At 42.5% G+C, this 26,725-nt stretch overlaps 2 pseudogenes; one reads left to right on the top strand and one right to left on the bottom strand.

Annotated features, from left to right (window-relative positions):
• Positions 1-2,246, bottom strand: part of LOC105979504 — a 6,529-nt pseudogene extending 4,283 nt beyond the window's left edge.
• A 14,357-nt stretch (positions 2,247-16,603) lies between these two features.
• LOC101654328 lies at positions 16,604-17,540 on the top strand (annotated as a pseudogene).
• The last annotated feature ends 9,185 nt before the right edge of the window (positions 17,541-26,725 follow it).

Below are 26,725 nucleotides of genomic sequence, written 5' to 3'. Positions count from 1 at the left end.
TTGTGATAAGAGTTGTATGAGCCCCCAATAAAATGATTTAAAAAAATAAATAAATAACCTCGTTAGTGACATGCATTGTCTTCTTATTCTTTGGGGCTGTATATGAAGGCTCTCCATTGGCCTGCTGACCTCAAAGTCAATAAATAGTTCAAAACCTAACAGTTGCCAGTGGGGGTGGGGGGTTGTGCTCTGCTCCATTTAGAGAGTCCGGCTTAGGAACCCCATATAGAGTGACTGAGTCAGAACAGGTCTTCCCTTCAGATTCTGGACAACCACCATTACCTCACCATGAACATGGGGCTTGGGAGGGTGGTGCTAACATCTTTGTAAATGCAGATTTATAGACAAGCTAGCTTATTTGTTTTCCCCCCTATTTTAAGCTTTTCCATGCTATCGTTAGATTCTCTTTTAAACAGAATATATATATATATATATATATATAAATTGAAAGCTAGTCTAACTTTAAAATTCCATTTTATTACCAGACAGCTCTCTGGAATCAATCCCATTATTTTTTTGGTCATTAAAAGGGAGATTTTGTATATCTCCTAAGATTTCTTGGTCATATTTTCTAAAAAGCTCTCCTGGAGTAGTGGTTCCAGGTGGGGCTGCGATTAACGACCAGTGGTTCGAAAACGCCCACTGCTCCGCAGGTGGAAGATAAGGCTTTCTACTCCCTTAATGAGTTAGAGTCTGGGATTGCGCAAGAGCAGTTCTACCCCGTCCTATAGGGTCGCTGTGAGTCAGAACAGACTGCGAGGCCCTGAGTGAAGTAAAAATGACATAAAGACATGGCTACGCTCCACGATCGTTGTGATCTAGACAAAACAAACAAAACAGAACTCAAACTCACCCCCATCGGGTCTGTCCCCACGCAAAGCAACCCTATAGGACGAGCAGAACCGGCCCTGTGGGTTTCCGAGTCCGTACAGCTTGACAAGAGCAGAAAGCCTCATCTTTCTCTCGAGGAGCGGCTGGTGGTTTTGAATCGTCGACTTCGCAGTGAGCAGTCAGCGCTTGGAAAAACAGAGATGCTAAAATCCCCCTGGGAACACTGGATGACTTCTGACATTTCCAACCTGGTGAGCTGCGGACTACTGATAATAGCAGGAGGGGGGAAGCAATAAACTACAATGAAAAGGCTGGCGTGCAAGAGAAAGCAAGGATCTCCTCGCTTTTATGTTACAATTTCATTTTGTTTTTATTTTTGCGACTGCCCACTTACTTCTATAAAGAAGCCACCGGGAGGCAGGAGTGTGCCAATGTCAGCGTCTCCGGCCGGCAAGGTCTGGGCTTTCCTTCCACATTTCCTACCGAGCAAGCAGAGAGAGGTCAAGAGCGTGTGAGCCGCAGAGGTTCGAGTTAGAGCTCACTGGGAGGTAGAGCTATTTCCACGCCATTCTTGTGCTTTAAACCCTCTGTCATTAAAGACTCATAGATCTGGCCCTACGGGCTTCCAAGACTGTAACTCTTAGAGGAGTAGAAAGCGCTGTCCATCACCCCCGGAGTGGCTGCTGATTTCTAACTGCTGACCTTGCAGAAGCAGCCCACCGTGAATCCCTGTGCCACCAGGGGCTTTGAGTCAGAACGACTAGACGGCGGTATCGTTAAAGAGAATTAAGATAACTTGAAGTCATGATTCTTATTTCTTCCTCTTTTCTCTCATTTATTCCTGAGTTATCATTTATAGTCCTTCTTCCAAACCTGCAGTCATTGTCACGAGAGCTGTGTCCCTTTCCACAAAACTTTGATTTTATGTCTCTCAGTTCTGGCCATGGTTCACAGGGGCTTACGGCACACTTTCTGTGGCAGCTTCTGTTCTGTTGTGTATTGTTCTCTGTGATCAATGACTATGCCAATTGGATTTGATCTACAAACGGGGGTGGCTAGCAGGAGTGCCCCCTCTAGGGGTGGGTAGCATAGAAGGACAACAAATGTACCTGTGTGCTCCCCACCACGATGGAGGGCTAGCATATTTCCAGCACTCCAGGAGGTTTCCCCTGGTCCCCTTCCTGTCAATAATTGAAAACCCAAAGCTAACAACTAACGCCACATCGATTACGGATAGGGTTGCCCATCCCGTTGATGTAATTGCTGTCGATGAGTTGTAATCCTGTAAAAGTCGAATTGGTAAAAGTTGTGTGCTAGCCATCTTTACAAGAAGCAAAAGAGTAGCGCCGAGACTGCTTACTTACAACCAAACACCTCGTGGGATTTGGTTTCAGGGCTCGGAAGTTTAGGGCCATGGTTTCATGGGACATCTGAGTCAATTCGCGTAATAACATGTCTGATGCTTCTGTTCTACCTCCTGGCTAAAGGCACAGAGCTTGGGGTCTAAAAGACTGGCAAGCAGCCCTCCAACGCACACGATTTGATTTCTATGAAACGGAGGACAGCAGGAGGGTCAGGAACGGGGAAGAAGATGGGTTATGGGGTTAATTGCCTCCACAAATAATTGCTTTCTTGCCGTGAAACTAGATCGAGCTGGGGGCTACCCAGTTACCCTTACTGAACGTTTTCATCAAAGATTCTATAAAAGAAATACTGCTCAAAAGAGGGGAAATGCAAGTCAAAATGTCAGATTTCATGGAATTCAGACTTCAAATTACATTCCCACTAGCAACAAATAACATTCAAATTGTCTAATTTCCTTATCTGTAATTGGTCAATCTTTTTCATTTCAGACATTCCGATGTTTGTGTATTGGTAAATGATTACATGTTAAATTGTAGTTTTATTAGCATTTTTATGAATATTAATGATGTTGAGCATCTTTTCATAAGCCTATTTGTTCATTTGGATGTTCTCTTATGTGAATTGTGCTTGAGATTTTTTTTTCCATTAAAAATCTGTCATATTGATTTGTAGAAATTCTTTCTATATTCCAATAATAAATGCTTTGTTGGGTATCCATACTATTAAGTCTTCTCAAAACTCAAGGTTTTTCTTTTCATATTAGTCTTGATAGAGACTATTTAAAATGTATTCGATTGTTTTTGTTGTTGAGAACATACATAACAAGAACATACACCAATTCAACAGTTTATAATGTACAATTCAGAGACATTAATTACATTCTCTGAGTTATACAGCTGTGATCGTAGGGATTATGTCAGCCAGACACTCCTGGTGAGGCCTGGGGCAGAGCCCAACCTGTCAATCAGTGTGTGTCATCAGGTAGAAGCCCTTTCTCTTTGGCCCTTGCCTTTTGCTGAATCTGAATCTGGGACTGGTTCATTGATTTCCTGTTGGGTCACCTGCTAATCCCAGGAGCTGTCAGTAGACAAAGACAGTGGATTTATTTGGCTTACCTAAAGTTGTATCCACCACCTTGTGCCTCCACCCAATCCCCTCATCATCCTACTTCCTGTTCATCAGCTTCCACAGCTACATGTGTCAGGAGCAGCCTGATTTGAACTCGGCTGGACTTACCTACTTTACAATTGTGTAAACCATTTCTCGGTGTGAATCTCTCTCTCTATAGGAATGTTGCTGATTTTGCTTCTCTAGAGAGCCCAGTCTAACACAATAACCATTCTCATAGTCCTTTTCTGAGTTGTTTCTCCCCATTAACATGAACTCCCTAAGATTCCCATCTAATTTTCCTAGTTGCTTATAGACAGATCTTAAAAGAGCATAAGGCAGACTGTTTTTACTAACTAAGCTAAAGTGTTGTTTAGTTTTAAGATGACTGCAGGGAATATTTTTGGTTTAAGGCTTAAAGATTATTTTAGGGAAATAGTTTTGGAGTTCGTCCAACTTCCGTGGCTTCAGGTAGTCTGGATTCCATTAAAATCTGACATTTTGTTCTCCAGTTCCCTTCTTTTGATCAATAATCTTCTATGAAATCTTTAATCAAATGTTCGATATTGATATCTAGGCATCATCACATCTTCTGATCTCAGGCAAAGGAGGCAGTTGTTTCTGGAAGCAATTACCCACAGAATATATCTTCCTCCCAGTCCTGACTCAGCTTCTTCTTCTGTGGTTCCAGGCAAACAGAGGCTGGCTGTTGTGCCTTGGGTAGCTACTTGCAAACTTTGCAGACCCCAAGCACTGTGCCACGAGCTAGAGAGCAGAACATTAGGTATGCTGCTAGCCAGTTAACGGGAACGTTTCATGAAACTGTGATTCTAAATTTACACATCAAGAAACAAAATCCCATAAGGTGTTTTGTTGTACATCAGCAGTCTCAGTAGCTAATGCTTTTCTCTTTTTTCCATTACTGCAAATATACACAATTTTTGCCAATCCAACTTTTTACAGATGTGTGATTTATTGACAGCAATGACAGTAACCAGATGTATAACTCTATCGTAATAAATCCAATATTTCCATCACATACAAACTGAAGCATAGTACTCCATTAACTATGGCCCTCCCCCCCTCATACCAATGGTCTCTTTATATTGTCTTTTCTTACCTTTTTATATAATTGAAGTCATACCATATTGTCCTTCTGTAAATGACTTATTTCACTCAACATAATGTCTTCTACTCAATCCATATTGTAGCATGTATCAAGACCTCATTTCTCTTACTGGATGAGTAGGAGTCCATTGTGTGGATGTACCACATTTTGCTTATCCATTCATCAACTGATGGGCATTTAAGTTGTTTCCAACTTTTGGCTGTTGTAAATAGTGCTGCAATGAACATTGGTATACACATTGCTAGAACTTATCAAAATAAACTTTTATTTTGGAATATCTTAGATTTCAAGGAAAATTACAAAGGTAGTAAAAAAAATTCCCAAATAGCTTTCACTTAATTTGATTAACCCTGATACATTTGACCCCAACCCCCTAACATGGCTATATTATTAATAACTAAACTTAGACTTTACCGATTCGTCATCACCCCCATTTGCATCTTCTGTTTCGGGATCTAATCCAGAATACCATAGTCGTTCAATCACCAGGTCTCTTTCATCTGCTCTGGTTTGCGACAGTTTTTCAGTCTTTCCGTGTTGTCCCTGACCTTCAGGGTTTTGAGGATACTGATCAGAGATTTTGTAGAATGTCCCTCAAATTGGGTTTGTTTGATAGCTATCCCAAAGAGGTGAAGTGCCCTTATCACTTCTTCATATCACGGATCCACAGTGTCCACGGGGCACCAACTAAGGATGTTACTTACCCTGGTCATTTGGCTAAAGCAGTATCTGCCAGCTCTCTCCATTCTAAAGTTACTATTTCTCCGTTCTGTGCTCTTCGGCAGTGAATCACTAGTCCAGCCCACATTTAAAAGTGGGGAGGCAGGAGGGAGCTAAGCTTCACCTCCCAGAGTGGGAGTTCATACATACCTATAAATAATTCTTCTGTAAGAAAGATTTGGCTCTTCTCCCCAGTTATTTACTAATTTTCTATCATTCATTTATCTTGGTATGGATGAGTAAAGAGCAGAGCATAGGAGGGTGAAGAATGGGTCTAAAAGTGCACAGGCAGTTGACAGGCACCAGGGCTAAGTCAGTATTACTTTCCTTGATTTCAGGATTCTTTGAGATTCCGAGGCTCATTGAACCAAGCTAATGCATCTGCTGGATGACTGGACGAATCACAGATTGAATCTCAGCTTTGGAACCAAGAATGGAAGGGAGCTATTTTGTGGATTTGTGTTACGTGGCAAATGCCTCATTGACAGAGAAATGGTTCCTCTCCCAGAAGCACATTAAATAAGGGTAACTGAAGGTACAGAAAAGAGCTTGTATCAGAGGGAAGGAAGGGGGCACTTAAAAAAGTTCGTGGAAATATAGGATTTAAATATTTAATTTTACCATTAATTTTTTGAAGTCCCTCGTCTGTGTGCCACTCCCCCTTCTTGCAATTGCCTTCAGTATACACAGAGCATGTACTACCCAGAATAGTTCCGAATTTGGCTTTCTAGAAGAATCCAGAATAACTGGGAGATGGATGCAAAGAAAGGTAATTTGTAAGTGACCATGGATGAGGAGAAAGCTAGGGCTGTCTATATCCTCAAGATGAGTGGTATTTCATCATTTCACTCAACATAATGTCTTCTACTCAATCCAGATTGTAGCATGTATCAAGACTTCCTTTCTCTTACTGTGTGGATGTACCACAGTTTGCTTATCCATCAACTGATGGGCATTTAGGTTGTTTCCAACTTTTGGCACATAGCTCGACCTCAGCAAATGTTTGTTTGACCAACGCATGGTTATCATAGGGATCTATGGGTATCTTAGGGATCTATGCCCATTCCTCATGGAGAAAACCTAGGGACCACAGAACAAGGAGTGAAAATTCTGTACACTGGAACTTCAAAGAAGTCTCCAGCAAACAGAAGCATAGTCTTAAGACCGAACACACCTGAAAGATCTGTGGAGTCAGAATCATAGAGCAAACACTGGGCTCTGAATCCCTGGCTGAACATCCTATTTAAGGATGTGGGGGAGGGATATGATACTCTTAAAATATATATATATATACTCCAGGTGACTGATACCAAGAATCCTGTGGGCTGTTCTCCATCAGAGCACTCTCTGTGGGGTTCGGTAACTTCTAACCTTCCTCTTGCTCTTCCTCAGTAGCTGTCATCTGGCTTGTGGCAGGGCTGGGGAATTCCAGCTCATCTCAGGGGGTATGAAGCAGGAGGGAGGTTCCTGCTCAGCCTCCCTCAGGGGACTCTGGGAATCTGCATTAGAAGAGAGAAGTTGAGATGCCCCAGTCTCAGAGGGTGACTGGACTTTGTAAATCTGAGTTGGCTAAAACAACACTTCCAAACAACAAGCAAAACAATACATAAGGGGATTCTCAGAGACCCCTAAGTTCTCAGTAATGCTGAGTAGGACAATGTGAGTGGTAGGTAGAGGCAGTAGAAAGCAAGTCTGCTTCTTCACCATCATCTTGGGTCATGGGCACACTAGAAAGACACTTCTGGATTGCTCCCGTGTCTTAGCTCATCTGACCCCATGACTCTTTCTCATTTTATTTATAGTTTTGCCTAAGTCATCCAGAGAAGTGGACAAAAAGCTCCTTCGAATCTGTAAGTGTTGAATTTGCAAGGATGTATAGAAATGGTCAGGAGCCCTGGTGTCATCATCTGTTTTGCACCAGCTGCTCCTCGGGAGGATGTCGAGGCTGTCTGCCTCCTCCGGTTTAGGCATCAGGACCCCCAGGAGCAGTTCTGCGCTACCTTCGAGGGTCGCTATGAGTCAGAATGGACTTGATGGCAGCGGGCTTGTTTGGGTAGGAATGGTCTAATTCAACTCCTTATTTTGTAGACAGGGAGGCGACACTCAGGAGAGAAAGGCATGGCTTAAGGGTACACACCAGTTGGAAGCCAAACTTGGTCTATAACCTCAGCTAAAACTCCCAATCGAAGGTGGTTCTTGAAAGTTACACGGGTGCTGCTCCTTTGCTTTGAGTGACTTCAGAGCAGCTTCAGCTGTCACACGGAAGATTGCCCTACCTTTCTACTTATCAAAGCTCAGAAACGACAGTGGCAAACTTGTCACAAAGTGGCCATGTTAGTCTGGGTACATTAGAGAAACAAATCCACAGAAACTCAGGGATAAGAGAGAGTTTTATATAAAGGTTAAGAAAACATCAAGAAAACATCCCAACCCAGTGCTGCCCAAGCCCACAAGTCCAACATTAACCCTTATGTCCCACACCAATCACAAAGTCCTCCTCCATCTCACAAAACAGATGCAATGATGCTGACTGCAGGAGGAAAGCCAAGTCAGTGAATGTGTAAGCATCTCAGCGCTGGCAGGGGTCTCCACACAGCTGCTCCAGTACCCAGGGCGGCATCAGGGTAGGTCCATGTGGCTTCTCCTCAGGGATGTCTTGCTGGAAGTGAGCCTTGCCAACTGAAGCAGGGAACTGGCTAAGGTAGCCTGGTCTGACCATCACAAAGCAAGAGACCTGAGAACTAGAAAGGCGAGGCTCACCATTTATCCCTCCGCCCTTCAATTAACCCCACATGTGTTTATCGGCCAGGATGGCACAATAAACTAACTACCTCAGTGGCTCACTAAACATTCACTGACCGCCCTTGTTCCACATGCTCTCACTGTATGTGCATGAAGCCAAGTGCAAAGTATGGTTGCTGAGCTCCAGTTCATACATGCACTGGTTTCCCCAAACACAATGTGTTTAAATGTGTTAAACACCAGTGGATGACTGAAAACACCGTCTCTCAGCATGTCAAATGGCTTAGTCTTGTTAGGGAGCCTTCCAGAAAGGGTGTAGCCAAAGCAGTGGCTCCCAGGGGACCTGCTAGCTCAGAGGGTTCTGGTGATAGTTTTAGAATTCCCAAAGGTCATCTTAACAGATTTTCTTGAATGGCACAGGGCAATCACCAAAAATCCAAACTCACTGTCAACAAGTCAATTCCGACTCATAAGGATATATAACCTTTTTTTTTTTTTGCACATTTTACAAATAAATGAGAAAATGGCACCAAACAACAACTCTGTGTGTGTGTGTGAGAGAGAGTGTGTGTGTGTGTGTGTGAATAGGCTGCAAAGCCTTTGTGAGAAAATTCCATTACCTTTCAATTTTATTTTCCACCAAATCTTTGAGGTCCCCTGGTGGTGTGTGTGGGGGTGATAGAAACTGTGGGTTATTGACACAAAAGAGAAATATCACTTTATTTGTAAAGTTTTGTTGGGACATAATCCACATATCATGCAATTTAATAGGAGAAGATTTGTACAATCATCACCATAATGAATTTTCGAGCATCTTCTTTCTTGTATTCCTTGTTGTTAGTTCCCCATCATTCCCCCTCCAGCCTCCTCTGCCATACCCCACCCCCCAATAAAAATCCATCTAGTTCCTGTCTCTGTAGATTCTCCCATTCTGGATTTCATATATATATATATAAAACAAAGAAACAAAAAAGCTAACCATGATAAAATAAAATAGAGAAAATCCTCAATCGAAAAGATAGAAAGTATTAACAACTAGAACAACTTTAAAGTGGATCAAAAGGGAGGTCAACTGAGAAGGTGTTAAATTGTAATCTACGCACATCTGCCATAATCTATTTTGCAATGCACTCTGAGTGATAGCAAGGCTGGTCACATCCCTGGTCTTGTTCAGAAGGGATTCACTGGAGGCATAACCCACTTGTATTTCCTCTTCACTTTTTTTTTTTAATGATACAACTTTCCAGTGGGTCCAAAGGGGGATCACGTAAGATGAGACTATACCTCTTTATGGGAGTTGAAAGCCTTATCGTTCTCCCTTGGAGTGGCTGGTGGTTTCGAACTGCTGCCCTTGCACTTAGCAGAGCAATGCATAATCACTATGCTACCTGGGGTCCTCACAGGGGCTTATTACAAAGGATTTTTTTAAAAATTGAAAACTGCCTTTGTGAGAAAAAGGCCAGAAAGGTTGCATCGAGGATTTTCCCATCGTGACAATGTACCCACTCCTTTTTTGCGGGTAGTAAGGGCTGTCCAATGAAAGTTTTGTTGGAAAACTTGATCCTGTTCACCTTATAACCTTGAGGCTTCTTTTGCCCCTTCAGACTTCTTTTTCCATAAAAAAAAAAATCAAAGAACATTTCAAAGAAACGTGATTTGAGTCCCCGGAGGATGCCAAACTACTGCTGTGATGTGGCATAAACCTAAGTGTGCAAATTTTTCTGGGAAGGCTTACAGAGATGGAAATAGTACCTTCAGAAGTGTATAGGGCTAGATGGAGAATATCTGAAGAAACAAGAACTTTGTATGTTGACATTTTTGCTTAGTAAAGGTTATTATTATCTTGTAACAATTTTTAAATGATCTTCATGTGGATCCCTACTCCTGGATCAGCTTACATGTTGCTGTGATGCATGTTGCCATGCCACTGGTATTTCAAATACCAGCAAGGTCACCCATGGTGAACAGGTTTCAGTGGCGTTTCCATACGAAGAACAGACTAGGAAAAAGGAATAGGTGGTCAACTTCTGATGGGTTATCCAGTGAAAACCTTAGAAATTGCAAAGTACAGAGCCAGGAGATAAGCCCCTCAGGTTGGAAGACATTCACATTACACTTGGCGAAGAGCTGGCTCCTCAACTTAGAGTCAGCTTTAATGAGGTGGATGAGCAAAGTTTTCAGGATCTTCATGTGCAGTTGGGAACAACCCAAAATGAGAACCTGTGGAATGGTACTATCAGGTGGAGCTTGGCTGAAATTAAACAGGGCCAGAAAGATACTCACTGGTTTTATTAACTATGCAAAGAGATTAACTTGTGTGGATCATAAAAACGTATGAATAACATTGTGAAGAGTGGGAATTCCAGACCACCTCATTGTGTTCATAGAGACCCTGCTGTACACAATCCAAGTCATTAGAACAGAACACGGGTGCACTGCACGGTTTAAGATAAGGAAAGGTGCATCTCCGGGTTTTATTCTTTCCCCATAGCTATTAAATCTAGATGCTGAGCACATAATTCAAGAGGCTGGCCTATATGGAGAAGAATGTAGCATCAGTATTGACAGAAGGCTTGTTAACAACCTTCAATAGGACCCTACCTTGCTTTCTGAAAGCCAAGATGATTTGAAGGGAAAATAATCAAATAAAAGGGAAAATACTCAAAACACCCCCATACGGGAACAGTCATTAACATCAAGATCAATGGAGAAAAGGTGGACACTGTGAAGGATTTCATTTTGGTTGGATCCACAATCAATGTTCATGGATGCAATAGTCAAGAAATCAAATGATCTATTGCACTGGGAATGTGTGCACACACACACAAATACTCTGTAAGGTGTTAAAGAGGACAGATGGCACCTCGAGGACTAGGTGGACCTGACCCAGCCGCGGTCCTTTCAGTGGCCTCCGAAACGGAAGAAGACTTGATGCCCGTGAGCCACGGAGTGTGAGGATTAGTGAAAGTCCCTTGCACCGCCAGCAGCACAAGCACATCTCTCCTAGAGGAAGTACAGCCACAATGCTTCTTCAGATGGAGGATGGTGAGACTCTGTCTCATGAACTGCAGGCATGTTGTCCGGCGAGATCAGCCCTTGGTAAAGTCGAGGGGCTGTGAAAAAGAGAAAGAGCCTGAGCAAGAAGGATTGATACAGTGGCTACAATAGGCTCCCGCATACCAATGCTGAGGTTATTGCAAGACAAAGCAGTGTCCTGCTTGTTGTACATAGGTTTGCTAAAGAGTTGGAAATGACAAAATGGCACCAAACAACAACTGTGTGTGTGTGTGTGTGTGTGTGTGAGAGAGAGAGAGAGAGAGAGAGAGAGAGAGAGAGAGAGAGAGAGAGAGAAAAGGCTTCAAAACATTTGTAAGAAAATTCCATTACCTTTCAATTTTATTTCCACCAAATCTTTGAGGTCCCCTGGTGGTGTGGGTGTGTGTGATAGAAACGGTGGGCTATTGACACAAAAGAGAACTATCACTCAGCCAGCAACCCTCTTTCACTGGATACCAGTTACTATTGCGTCTATTCCAATTGACGACGATCCCACGTGAGTCAGACTCCATAGCATTTTCAATGGATGATTTTTTTTTTTTTGGCCAGGACTTCTTTCAAAGTACATCTGTGCAAACTTAAACCTCAAGCCTTCTGATTAGTAGCCAGTTCTTTAACCATTCCCTCATTTATTTAATACAAGCTCCCCAAAGAGCCATGCATATTCAGTCACCTCAAGGATGATGAGCACAAGAAACTAAACAGGAACCAGAGTGTCATTTTGAAATACAATCAGATAAGAGCCTAGAAGTTTCAGCTAGCAGCTCAAACTTAAAATGTCTTTTGAGTTTGAACAAGGCTCATAGACATCAGAGTACTGGCACCAGTCACCATGTAAGTCTTAGCAAAGAACCATGATGCTCACCACCTTGGTTGCCATGCAACAGTAATATCTTTCCCTAGGTAATAAACCTTTGAGGTCAAATCAATTCCAACTCATAGAGACCCTGTAAAGCAGAGTAGAACTGCCCCATAGGATTTCCATGGCTGTAATGTTTACAATTATGGGGCTGCCGAAGCACATTGAAAGTACCATGGACCGCCAAAAGAGCAAACAGGTCTCACTTAGAAGTACAGTCACAACGCTCCTTAAAAGCAAGGATGGTGAGACTTTGTCTCACATGCTTTGGACATGCTATCAGGAGAGATCAGCGCCTGGAAAAGGACACCGTGCTTGGTAGAGGGTCTACCAAAAAAGAGGAAGACCCCCCACAAGAGGGATTGACACAAGGGCTGCAACAACAACCACCTATTTGCAAAAGCCGACTGCTACAACTTTCTCCCACAGACCAGACGGTCCGTAAACACTTAACCACCGCACTACGAGGCTTCTCCTCTAAGTTATGTAGAAGAAAAACCCCAACTGAAAAACAAAAGTAAACCATAAGGGTAACATTTTGCAAAGGCTACAGTGGTGTACGTTAAAGGAGCAGAGAAATCAATGTTGGAAGATGATTGTTGTCAGGTGTTATCAGGTTGATTCGATCTCATATTGACCCCATGCACAACAGCATGTCCTGTCCTTCGCCCTCCTCACAATTGTTGTTCTGTTTGGGCCCATTGTTACAGCCACGATGTCACTGTGCTGGAAAGTGAGGCCCCTCAAAAAGAGTAAGACTTGGGTTTGGACTTACAAAGATACACTCAAGAGAAGCACCTAAAAATGAAAAATAGGGGGGAAAAAATTAGGAGGGTATGCAAAATTCAGGGTGGGTGGGAGTCGGGGAGGGATTAAATAGAGTAGGAAGGACAACAATGACAAACTTAGTGATGATGCAGGCACCAGATGCTGAGCTCCTCAAGTAATAAAAGCAGAATGAGCTCTTTCCTGTCCTCGCAGCTCAAGACAAGAAACAAACTGTACCTAGTTGTTAGAATTCAAATGCCGGGAAGGGGAGAGCACGCTAGTCAATAGCTATCAAGAGGAGAAATACGTACTTTGTTGTTAAAGGTTTCTGGATAAACTGCAAAAGTACAAGAATGATGTTTTCTACCTCCTGTCCTGGAGGTGGGGGGAGGAGACTCAAGAGACCTTTGATAAGCTTAGGCCATTGCAGAAGAGTCACTGCCTAGAGCCCAGTAAAAGTAAGCCAGCAGCTAGGAGGAAATAAGAGGATTCCTGTGTGATCTGTGTGGATTGCCTTTCCTTTCCACACCCAAGACTAGCCTCCAGTCTCTACCTTCATAAACACCCATTTAATTTCTAAATACAGCTAGCTGTACACATTCTGATTTTTCACTTCCTTCTTAGTTTTCATCTTTACCACCCCCCCCCCACCGCCCCCACATCTCAGATTTTGCTTTAATGACAGTAGTATCTCCATGGAATGTTATTACACTTTTGTATATTTCAATGTCGATTGTTCTCACTTTTTAATTCCTTTGCACTTCCCAAATGGTGATCCCTCATTCTTTTTTTCATTTGGTGCCTCATGTAAAATTTCAGGTTTAATTTCTTTATTCATCCATCTGCACACACATTCTATTAGACTCCAATCTAGATTAAAGCCTCTATCTCTTTGCCTTCTCTAGTTGCTCTCGATCCATTACATTCATTCATTAGTAGACCTACTTAGCTCAACAATTTATCAGACCTCATTAGCTGTATTATATCCCCATTCCCACTCAGTTCATCGCCTCTTAAATGGTCTTTGTGTTGGTCCATGATGGTCTGCATCAAGGGATCGAAGGACCTGGGTAGCAGAGAAGAAACTACCGAGACTTTTCAGGACACGCTGGAGTCCTTTGGGGTTGATTTGAGAGAGAAAGGAAAACCCAGAATGTCTGGAAAAGGGGATGACAAAGTTTTGAATTTATAGAAGTTCCATTGTAGATATATAAGTCCCATAATTATAGGCACCAGCAGCACCATCTGCATCTGGGTGGGGACATCCCAATCGCCAGTGTGGCTTGGGCTGCCAGCCAGCACTGCAGTTTTATTGACAACTCGTTAGAGCCCTTCTCCCCATCGAGCTTTCATGATAACGATTGGTGGAGAGCTCTGTTTGAGCCTCAGCTAAAAGGCCCTGCACCTGCACTTTCCGAGGTCATTAGCTCCACTTATTATAATGCCATTCAGGTGAGACCCACAGCACTACAAAGAAGTCATAACCTTATAATAAAATCACATTTCCTTTGCCGCTTTCCAAGACAATTGAAGGGGATAAATAGGTGGGTCCTGGGGCAGGCATCACTGGGACATTTCAGAGGATGGATACAGGGCTAGGAGGAGCAGTCAGTAGGAAGCTTCCATCTCCTGCCACCGGGACGGTGGGAAGACTATGTTTTAGACTGATGAGAACTCACTTAAGGAGAACAGCCCAGGCCTCCTGCTCCCCAACTCTTGCCAGTCTGCTTCCAAATGCTGATTTTGCAGCCAAGTCATTGGTTTCTCAAGCCTTCCTTGCTCCCTACCGTGAGAGCTGTGACCCTGAGCAGGGACGCAAGGTCAGCAGGCTTCCACAAGCTCTTTCTTTGCCCTTGTCTCCTAGCTGACCTAGCTGACCTGGTCTCGTGGAGGACTTAGTCAAAGGCGAATGCTGAGGGTCTAAGCACAAGGAGATTCAGAGACTGATTTGGCACAAAAAGCGAAGCTACCCTTGTGCCACCTTGCTGGAAATGTCGAGAAATGGAAAAGAGGTGGAAGCAGAGAGAAACAGGAGCCTGGAGAGATCAGGAGATCTCTTTTTTGTATTACAATTATTGAAGCTTTCAACTCCTGGGTTTTCAGCCTTCCTTTTCTTAAGGAGCATTTACATTGCACTTGTTCCAGTTGACGTTTCAGTACAATTTGAAACTGCTTGTGCAATGAATGAGAGTTTGCATAGATATAATCATTCTTGATAAAGTAGCAGTGGAAAAAGAGGAAGGCCTTAAATGAGATGGATTAGCTCAGTAGCTGCAACGATGGGGTCAAACAAAGGAGCAATTGTGAAGATGGTGCAGTGTTTTGTTGTACATAGGCTCAGGGCCAACTTGATGCCACCGGACAACAACCTCTATATGTATTTATACACACACAAAAAAACCCTCTGAATTGTGCTGGGTGGAGCCAAGCTTTCATAGTACACATCCCCCACCCCCTAGTTGAGTATCAAGCAACTCACTCTGAGTTAGTGCACCCAGTGGCATCACCTGGGAAGGTTATCTCTGGTCACAGTGAATTTTTTCATAAAAGTAGTTTCACTTGAACCTTGTTATTTTTTGTGGTGGCTGATTTAAGAGAACAGTATGCAGCTGTGAAATTTTGTTTTCTGCTCAGGAAAAATGGCGCAGACACTGTTGTGAATGTTGAACACAGCTTACAAGGATAGCTCCATATGAAAAACTCAAGTGTATGGAGTGGTTTTCCCTTTCCAAAAAAGATGAAGTGTTGATTGATGACAAACCTCATTCTAGATGTCCGTCAAATACTTGAACGGACAAAAATGTCGACTTGTACGGAGAGCAAATGTTTTGAGAATGATGAGGGCAATGAATGTACAAATGTGCTTTACACAACTGATGTATGTATGGATTGCGATGAGTTGTATGAGCCCTAATAAAATGATTTAAAAAAAAAAAAAGATAACGGACCAGGGCTCAAGTAGAAAGCAAATGTTTTGAGAATGATGATGGCAACAAATGTACAAATATGCTTGACACAATGGATGTATATATGGATTGTGATAAGAATTGTATGAGCCCCCAGTAAAATGATTTAAAGAAAAAAATGTTGACTTGTAGTGCATTTGGAGTTCACTCCACCAGGTCAGACTGTTAATCAAGCTTTCTATTTAGAGTTTCTGAAAAGATAGCATCACAGTGTATGACAAAACAGTGTGCCAGTGGTTTGTGTCAGACAGGGGACTGGTTTTCCCACCATGACAATGCGCCTGATCACGTAGCCATCTCAGTGTGCCAGTTTTGGCCAAGAAAACAGCCTGGCTCTCTTGCCCCACACACCTTACTCACCTGACCTCACTCTATGTGACTTCTTTTTGTTACCATGAATGAAGAGGGACATGAAAGGACAGCGATTTGACAACATAGAAGAGGTGAAGAAAAAACAAAACAACAATGAGGGAGGTGCTGTCAACCAAACAGATGAGTTTGAAAAATGTTCCCAAGAATGGAATGGCAGGTTTGACAAATGTATTAAGTGTAATGGAGAGTACTTTGAAGGTGATAAGGTTGCTTTGTAAAAAAAAACAAAATTAAATACATAGCTTTGAAAAAAAAGTTCATTTGGGGGCAGGGGTATCCCTGGTATTCCCACCATGAGAAAGAAAAGAAAATCTAATTCAATCGATGCCACAATGCTCTCTACTCACATGCAGGCCCAACTGATGGACCCCAGCCTTTTCCTCTGTATTCCTACTGTACGCAGGTCGTCATTAGCATCTTTCCTCTGGACTGTGGCACGTATTGCAGAATAGGTGATAATCTTTACAAAAGATGGGACCAGAAAATAGTGAAATCATAGCTGGAACGTCCAGAAAAGAGGAGTGAAGTAGGAAAACATGATCTTTACAAACAAAACTAGATCTAATTTTTTAAAAGCATCTACAGAGCCACCCCAGCAGTCAGACTGGTACTGGCTATGGGGAAATCACACACATACTTCCTTTGCTTCATGACCTTTTGACCTGAGCACTATCAGTGGGAAAAAACATGGCCTTTCTATGCTACAACTGGGGTTGGGACCAACGTTTTGATCCAGAGACCAATGTGGACGATGTTTGTACATCCCCTTCAGGAGTTCCAGTCTCGCAGAATGCATTAATGGGGTGGTCTTGCTGTAAGAGAAGAATGACAGATTTGTCTGATTTCTTAAGCACGGTAGGCTGTACAAAAGGTAGGCCTAGTAGGGAGAAGCCACCCAAGCCAGTCAAACCTGAAGTGAAGACTGCTGAGAAGAAGGAACTATCTGAATTGAAGCCCGCGTTCAGGACTGCATCATTCAAGCTCCTAAGCAAGCAGAGGCAATTAAAAGGCCATGCCCAGCCGATCCAATGACAAATTTGGAATTAAAAATATCTGCTTCCCTCAAGCAAGCACTGGATAAGCTGACACTGGGTAAGGAAGAAGATAAGCAGGAAGAAGAAAGGGATGGAATTAAGATTGGGACCTCAAGTAAAAACGGAGGGTGCTCAAAGACCTATCAGGATGTAGAGTCTAGAAGAAATCTGTGTGTATCGTTCTGGAGTACCTATTTTCCCTGAAGGGATGGATTACTGCAATGACTGTAGGAAAAAACTTCTGACTTTAACACATTTTCGTCCAAGAGGGAAACACTTTGGACCAAAAAGGATGCTGGGGGGAAAGTTGTCCCATGTAGGCATGACTGCCATCAGACAGCCGGTGAAGACACCATTTCAATATATGCTAAGAATTCACCTCCAGAATTTGGTCAAGTACATTGTTAACTGTACTCATTGTATTTGAAGGAGAGAAGGAATTCCATCACAATGTGAAAATACGGGGCGTGATAGACTTAAAGCAAAACGACCGAGATCACCAAGAGACCAGCTGAACCTATGCAGTGGGCAAGCCGTGAACCGACTGCAGCCCAAAGCCGGGAAAACAAATAGAAGATACAATAGATTGAGTGGAAGGGGGCGTGGGGGACAAAGACAAACTCTTACCTATTTCGGAACTCCCCAGTGATGTGTACTGAAGTGGTGGCTTGCTGCTGTAATCTTATTTTGTTTTGCTCAAAGGCGGGTATTTCAGGGTCAACAATAATAGGTTATTAAAAACAAAACAAACAGAAAACATCTAAGGTAATGGCAGCAACAAAGATGTGTACCACTCCTGGCTCTTGTCTCCAGCTCCCTGGCAGCCAACATTTCCCTGCTATAAAAGCTATAGACATGAAGCTGGGATGGCAAACTTTCCTCACATTTCAAAGGGAAAGGATGGCATCTTTTTTTTAAAGTTAGAAAATTGACGAGAGTCCTTTTTCCACTGACTGACTTATAGTCAAAGTGGGTGTCCGTTGTCCTTATCTCTCTGTCAGAGGAAGGATGTTCTCCGTTCCGAAATGCAAGCAATCAAGGGAGATAACATTTTTAAAGCAAGCTAGCTCAAGAAAGGGTTCTCAAGGTTGGCTTGAGAAATTGAAGAGAATAAGTTCTCTTAATAATCTCAAAATCGTAGCAGTGATAGCTGACAGCAGATTTAAAAGTCTTTCCCACTCTTCTTGAGAGATTATTATCTAAGAGGGTGTGGGAGGATACAGAATTTTAATGTGGATAAAACTGGCCTTTTGAAAACCAAAAGCAAAGCGAGTCCCGATAAGAAGCAAGCCGAGGATAGGCTTGTTTTGTAAGCAGTGAGTCATGGATGATGTCCATAGAGATCTGTTGGCGCCACCTCTGATTCTGACTCAGGGGCCAGAATGTTATTTCACTAAATCTCATGAGGTAACCCATCAATAGCTAAGATGCTTATAGCAGCAAGACAATAAAACCAAATTGGAACTAAAAATAATTCTCGCAAACATTTCAAAGCCTTGGCGTAGAGTCACAAACGGAAGAATCATAAGGACGTTAAGCAGGGCACTGGTGATTTAGTTAACGGTGGCAGCGAACTATCAACAGGGAGCTGCCAATAATTCAAGCTGGATTCAGAGAAAACCTGGGAGATGTTTGCTTGTTTACCTTTTGTGTGGTAAACCTGGGTTCTATTCCCAGCCGATGTATCTCATACCCAGCCACCACCCATCTGTCAGTGGAGACTTATGTATTGCTATGATGCTGAACAGGCTTCAGTGTAGCTTTCAGACTAAAACGAGAAGAAATCATCCTAGTCCTGGGGATTTACTGAAAATAAGTCAATGAAAACCTTATAAATCACAATTGAGCTGGGTGCACACTTGACAGCAGTTAGCAACAATAGAACAGGGACTCAGTACATTACTCGGGCAGTTGTTTGTAGGTGCTGTAGGTCCTGACTCATAGCGATCTTACACAAAACAGAAGGAAACACTGCCAGGTCCTGCACTACCTTCACAATCGTTATGTTTAAGTTCATTGTTGCTGCCACCGTGTCAATCCATCTTATTGAATGTCTTCCTCTTTTTTGTTGACCTTCTACTTTACCATAAAATCTCTTTCTAGGGACTCCATCTCTCCTGATAACATGTCCAAAATAGGTGTGAAAAAGTCTTGACATCCTCACTTCTAAGAAGTATTCTGACTGTATTTCCTCCAGACAGATTTGTTTGTTCTTCTGGCAGTCCACGGTACTTTCGGTATTCTTCATCAGCACCATCATTCAAATGTATAAATTATTCTTCTGCCTTTTTAATTCATTGTCCAACTATCACATGCATATGGGGCAACTGAAAATATCATGGCTCAAATACCATGGTGCATATTAGTCTGCAGTCGTCACTGAATTATCTTCAGTAAAAATTTACTTGCATGCGATATTAATGATCTTGTTGGATAGTTTCTGGGTTCTGTTGGAGTGTGCATAAATATGAATCTCTTCCAGTTTCTTCCCGTTGGCAGCATCTCCCTCTCTTCTTTATATTTCCTTTTAACGCCTGCAGTTTTAAGTGGATGTGTTTTGGACTCTCCAACTTCGGGAACAACTGAGTTGGGTTTCCTCCTCGGCGCTAGTCATCACCTGACCTAGCAACAGAAGCCTTCCATTCTGCCCCCCTTTCTTCTTTATCTCTAACTTGCATTTTGCAGCATTGGTAAGAAAACAGGAAGCCCTTGGCTTCCTTCCCAGAGCATTCAACTGAAGGGATGTGCTCACCACATTGAGGATAGGCCGGTTGCCAGAAAAGAAAGCAACACACCCAGCCTTCAGAAAGCATGACCCTCTCACCCTCTTCCTCACATGCCATGCCCTCCCCAAACAAGCTCCACCCCCCACCCCCCGCCCCCAGCCTCACTGGGGTTGCAGTGTTTAGGCCACTCCAGTGTGGACAATCTCATAAAATAAAATGAGTGAGGTCCTGCTGTGTAAGGATTAGTAATTGTGACACTGAGTCCATGGGCATCAGTGTTGCTTTGTCTGCTTTTATATGTAAAATGGTGTGTAGTAAGGCCCTTTAAAAGCTAGACACTCTATAGCGTCTGGGGTCTTAAAAGCTTGAAGGTAAACAAGCGGCCATCTAGCTCAGAAGCAACAAAGCGCACATGGAACAACATATCAGCCTGTGTGATCACGAGGTGTCGAAAGGATCACTGAAGACAAATGGGTGCATAAGCAAATGTGGTGAAGAAAGTTGATGGTGCCCGGCTATCAAAAAGTATAGAGTCTGGGGTCTTAAAGGCTTGAAGGTAATCAAGTGGCCATCAAGCTCAGAAGCAACAAAGCCCACATGGAAGAAGCCCACCAGCCTATGCGATCACGAGGTGTCGAAGGGATCAGGTATAAGGCTTCATCAGAACAAAAAATCTTAACATAGTGAATGATGGGGGGAGTGCGGAGTGGAGACCCAAAGCCCATTAGTAGGCCACTGGAGATCCCCTTGCAGAGGAATCTCGGGGAGGAGATGAGCCAGTCAGGGTGTGATGTAACAATGATGAAAAATACAACTTTCCTCTAGTTCCTAAATGTTTCCTCCCCGCTCCCACTACCATGACTCGAATTCGACCTTGCAAGTCTGGCTAGACCAGAGGATGTACACTGGTACAGATAGGAACTGAAAATACAGGGAATCCAGGACGGCTGAGCCCTATAGGACCAGTGGTGGGAGGGGGGAGGGAGGGGAAAAATGACCTAATGTCAGGGGTTTAAGTGGAGAGAAAATGTTTTGAGAATGAAGTACAAATGCACTTTACACAATTGATGTGTGTATGGATTGTGATAAGAGTTGTATGAGCCCCTAATAAAATGTTTTTAAAAATAAATAAATAAAATTCGCTGAACCGAAAAAAGAAAAGCTAGACACTCTTGAAATACACAAAAGGAAGGGTTCCAACCAGTGACCCTGTAGGACAAAGTAGGACTGCCCCATAGCATCTCCAAAGTTCTAATTCTTATAAAAGCAGACTGCTGCCTCTTTCTCCTGTGGAGCAGCTAACAGGTTGAAATCATTAAACTTTCAGGTAGTAGGTAAGTATTTACCACCAGGTCATCAGGCCTCCTTGTGTTCAGGAATAAGAGTTCTGAATATGACAAATTTGGATCTGGTTGGACATGTTTTACATGTTAAGGAGTCTGGAGGTGTCTGGAGAAAGCTGGAGGTGTCTGAGTGTCTGGGGAATGACTCCAGGAATCAGAATAGCCAGGAAAAGATGCTGTCAGATCGTTAGCAAAATTGGACTGGCATGAAAGTGGGACACAAATGAAAGCAAAAGCCAGTGTCTTGGAGGAGGCTGAAGAGGTTTCACACAGTCCTTCAAGCAGGCCATTAAAGAAGCTTATTTTCAAAGATCCCCATATAGCATAACTTGGGGATGTCTAGGAGCCCCATTGGCATAGCGGGTTATGACATCAGCTACTGAGCACAAGTTCAGCAGGTTGAACCCAATAGCAGCTCCACAGAGAAAGATAAGAATTAAAGAAACTCTCATAAAGGGTTATAGTCTTGGCAACCCCCAGGGGCAGTTCTACACTGTCCTATAGGTTGCTATGAGTGAGAATCAATTTGATGGCAGTGAGTTTGTTTGGAGTTTAAAGGTCTTGAAAGGCACTAGTGGTTCAGTGTAGAGTTCTTCATATGGGAGATCTGAGTTTGATTCCCAGCCAATACACCTCATGTGCAGTCACCACCTGTCTGTCAATGGAGGTTAATGTGTTACTAGAATGCTGAACATGTTTTGGCAGAGTTTCCAGACTGAGCTCAACTAAGGAGAAATGTCTGGTGATTACTTCCTGAAATCAGCCAATGAAAACCCTGTAGATTACAATGGTTGGATCCACAACTAATCATGGGGATGGCAAGGAACCAGGCAACTTTTCATTCTTTGAGCACAGAATTGTTAAGAGTCTAACAACAGCCACAAATCCTATGCATGGAAACCCTCTCTTTAAGTCTTCCTGAGATTGAGCTTGTCTTTGCCTACCTCCATGGCAACACTGATCACCAAGAATCGAATGAGCTCCCAGGGGTCCTGGAGTGTTTCGCCTTCTCTCAGGTCCCTGAGTGTGGAACCTAGTCTTTCGTGACAAAGAAATCCTATCTATGAAAGTTGGACTCTGAGTCAGTTAAAAAATTATATCAGATGATTATAATAGAAACAGTCTCTTCCTCGGCAAGATAGTTTCCTTTACGGAAATCCTACAATGAGCATTGAAAATCATGGTGAAAAACAAAGTCTTTTTGGATCAGTGTTTTATCTTGATTTTTCAGCAGGACAATGCTGCACACTGAAGGAATAAGGCATTGAATGGAATTTCATTTTGCAAATTAACTCAAACTATCATCAAACCATGCCCACTGCCTTCTGAACAGTCTCAAAAGATGGGTGATCTTCTACTTCCTCACCTATGTCCCATAAGAACTTTCCCCCATGTGAGAGATAATCAGAAAATGTGCGCTGTTCAACCACTGCTAACTGCCTCTCGGCTTCTATACGTTGACAGCGTGATGGACTCGATAAAGATGGTCAAAGCTGCTGAAGCTGCTTTCTCTCCTTCAACCGAATACCAGCAATCTTTACCACAATCCTGGATGTTCTTGAGCAAACATTAACTGTTGTCAGCCTAGGGTTTTCACAAGATTGTGAAACCATAATCCAACCAAAGGAACAAAGACCCGTACAAAGAAAACTACAAGACGTATAACAAGAAACCTACACAAATAGAAGACTATCAGTGTTCATGGATAGGGAGACTTAATATTGTGAAAATGTCAATACTACCTAAAACAATCTACAAATACAACACAATTCTAATCCAAATCCTAATTTCATTCTTTCTTAATTAAAAAAAATTGTTTTATTTGGGAGCTCTTACAGATATCATAACATTCCATAGTTCATTCACACCAAGCAGTATTATACAATTGCTACAACAATCAATTTCAAAGTATTTTCTTTCTTCGTGAACTCCTTGGTATCATCTCTCCTTTATCCCCTCCCTCCCCGATCCTACCCCCCAGGATCCCTTATTAATTAACTAGTTTGTGCTGTATCTCACACCATCCATTATATCCATTTTCATACAATTCTATTGTTCACTTCCCTCTAGTGGGGTTATACAGTCATCAATGCTATCAGCTCCCCCTTCTCTCCCCATCCCGAACTCAACCTCTTCCCATATCTTCAGGGGTATAATTCTGATGTTTGGGGTTGGAAGAGGATGCAAGGGCAGGCAGTTTGACCACCATGCTGCCATCAGGGGAGAATGTCCTTGGAAACTGACTTAGCTCAGTATCCACAGCTAAGAGAAGACATGAATTCTCCTTCGGATCTCCAACCTGCTCCGGGTCTCTGGCTTGCTCTGAATCTCCAGCTAGCAGCCACATTCTCTTGATTTTCTTATCTTTAGTTCCACACTGTCTGCTATCTTGTGTCTGTCAGTGCAAGCACACTGAACCCCAGCTTCATAATTTCATGTTTTGATAGAAAACTGACATTGCTTACTACAGAACGTCAGGTGGAGGGATCGCCCAGGCTTGGGAGGCTTTGGGGGAAGGGGCACCACCGGTGGGGACAGCAGCAGGCACATGCCACCAGCTATGGTGCTGCCACGCTCCCAATTTCATTCTTTAAAGAAATGGAAAAAACAATGACCAGTTTCATAAGGAGAGGAAAGAGGCCCAGGATAAGTAAACAACTTCTCAAAAAGAAAAGAGCTTGGTACTGATAAAAAGATTGACACATAGGCCAATGGAACAGGATAGAAACCACGTAAGTAAAAGCATCTACTTACAGGCAACTGATGTTTGACAAAGGACTAAAAACATTAAATGGGGAAGGGACATCTCTTCAACAAATGGTATTGGAAAATTTTGGTCTCCATCTTCAGAAGAATGAAACAGGACCCACACACACCTCATCTTATTCACAAAATCGAAGATAGATTAGAGACCTAAATATAAATCCCAGACATATACAGATCATCAAAGAGAAAAGTGGGACAAACTTCAGGGCCCTGTTTCAGGGCCTACAAAGACTGTCAAGTATAATAAAGAAAGCACACACATTAGAAGAAAAAAAATGGATGACTAGGATTTACTAAAAATAAAATATGCATGCACATCAAAAGAGTAAAATGAGAGTCCATAGATTGGGAAAACATCTGTAGCAATGACACAATGGGAAGAGTCTAATTACTAAAATATATAAAATTTTACAATGCCTCAATAAAAAAAACCAATTAAAATATTGACAATGGACAAGAATAGACAATTGACAAGGGGCGATACTTGAATGGCCAACAAACACATGAGGAAATGCTCCTGATCACTAGCCATTTAGGAGATGCAAATCAAAACAAAGATGAGATATCACCTTACACTCACAATGATAGCCCAATTAAAAAGCAAACAAATAAACACAGAGAATAACAAATGCTGGAGCGGGTGCAGAGAGATTGGAACTCTTATCCACTGCTGGTGAGCTTATAAATATGTATAGCCATTGGGGAACTTTATGAGTAGTCGTGGAACATTGTGTAATACAGTGCCAGAAGATGAGTCCCTGAGAAGCCTCCTCGTCAAAGTAGAGTCGACTGTAATGATGCCGATGAAGTAAAGCTTTCAAGACTTTCATTTTCTGATGGGGCTCAACTCAAAATGGAAAGAAGCCGCTATTAACATCTGCAAGTAATCAGAATGTGAACTGCATGAAGTATGACTCTCTCACTGTCATTGAGTCAATTCTGACTCACAGTGACCCTGTAGGCTGGCTCGAACTGTCCCTGTGGGTTTCTGAGACTAATTATTTCAAAGTAGAAAGCTTTATCTTTCTCTCATGCTAGCAGCCCCAAACACATCCCCCTGTGCTACCAAGACCCATTTAATTATGGATCTAGGAAGACTGGGGTCATAACAAATGAAATGGAAGGCATAAAGATCCCTGTCATAGGCATTAGTGGGCTGCGATGGACTGGTGCTGGTCATTTTAAATCAGACAATCGGAGGATTTACTTTGCCAGGGATGGGCAAAATGAAGAGGAATGACATTACATTCATCTTCAAAATGAGCATTTCAAGACCTATCCTGATAGGACTGTATCCACATGCATATAAGCAAGACAAGTTAATACAAATATTATTCAAATTTACATACCCACTAATGACAAAGTTGAAGAAATAGAAGATTTGTTTTTTACAAGCTTCGGCAGTCTGAAATTGACCAAACATGCACTGCAGATGGATTGCTGCTTACTAATGTTTGGAATACAAAAGTTGGAAACAAAGCAGATAGGTAGCTGTAGACTATAGCCCTGGTGAGAGAAATGATTCTGGATATCTCAGGATAGAATTGTACAAGACCAATGACTGATTCTTACAAATACCATTTTCCTAATAACATAAATGGCAACTAGACACATGGGCCTGACCTGATGAAATATACAGTATGGGAAACTAAGAACCAGGAAGAGGGTGTTTGTGGACAAATTCTCTATGCTTATATTTAGGGAGTCTCAGAGGCAGATGCAGATTCTGGTAGAGGAAAGCCTTCACACTCGTGAGTTGGAGATGTATCCCACTCACATTCTCCTAAGTAAAATTTATTCCCCACAATGACCCCCATAATAATGCCATTTGTCAGGTGCTGCTTACAAGCACATGGTTGCTTCCACATGCTTGAAGTTTAACTGTTTGAAGGCTATCTACCAACAAAAGCAATCAGACCATCTAACCCTAAGTAAGGCCCACTCCCTGATGATAAGGACCATAGATTGTCCCCCTGGAGAGAAGCTCAGGGACACCTAAGGTCATGTCAGCTCAGAGATGGCCAAGGTTAGGCCACCATCTTAAACTCTAGAACCCTCCCATCTTGGGACATATGTGTCTTCCTGTTGTGTGTATACCCCTAGTTTGTCCCCTTCCTGTTACATGTATGCCTCTACTGCAACCCCTTCCTGTTACATATGTGTATGATGTGGTTTGCATGCCCAAGATTATATAAATTTGTGAGAGAATACATTCGACCTCTCTCTGGTTCTAGTCTCTGTGGAAGAGGTGAGCACTTGCATGTCTTGTGTGTTGTTCCTTTAATTTACCCTTCAATTACACAATTGCCCCTTGGCCCCATTCGGTTGTGGAGGCTGGTCCCTCACAATTCAGGAATCAAATACACTATACCTATGGGATGTAGAAAGGGATGATGGTGATAGCATCAGCCAGGAAAAGGGTCAGGGGAAAATTGAAGAACAGACCGTAAATTACTCATATGAAATTTTGAGTTGAAACTGAAGAAAATGAAAACAAATCTAACAAGGCCATAATGCCCGCTCAGTAGGTCCTGCCTGAATTTAGAGACCATCTTAAAAGCTGATTTGGTACATTGGACACCAATGACTGAAGACCTGAAGACAAGTGGTGGAACGCCATCAAGGACATCATTCATGAAGAAACCACAAGGTCGTTTAAAAAACAAGAAGGAAAGAAAAAACCAAAATGGATGACAGAAGAAATTTTGCAATGTGCTCTTGAACATAGAATACTAAAATGAATGAAATAAGTGGTGAAGTAAAAGAATAAACAGAAGACTTGAAAGAGCAGCTTGAGAAGACAAAGTAATCTATTACAAAAGACTTAGATGAAGACAATCAAATGGAAGCACATGCATGGCATTTCTAGAGGTGAAACAACTGAATAAGAAATTCAAGAGGAGGCCTGTCTGGATAGGACAGGCTGGATGAACAATCTGG

The sequence above is a fragment of the Echinops telfairi genome, unplaced genomic scaffold (assembly GCF_000313985.2).
Source record: "Echinops telfairi isolate 266 unplaced genomic scaffold, ASM31398v2 ScPeMD7_17;HRSCAF=63, whole genome shotgun sequence".
Taxonomy (NCBI): domain Eukaryota; kingdom Metazoa; phylum Chordata; class Mammalia; order Afrosoricida; family Tenrecidae; genus Echinops; species Echinops telfairi.
This window is presented reverse-complemented; position numbering and strand designations above follow the sequence as displayed.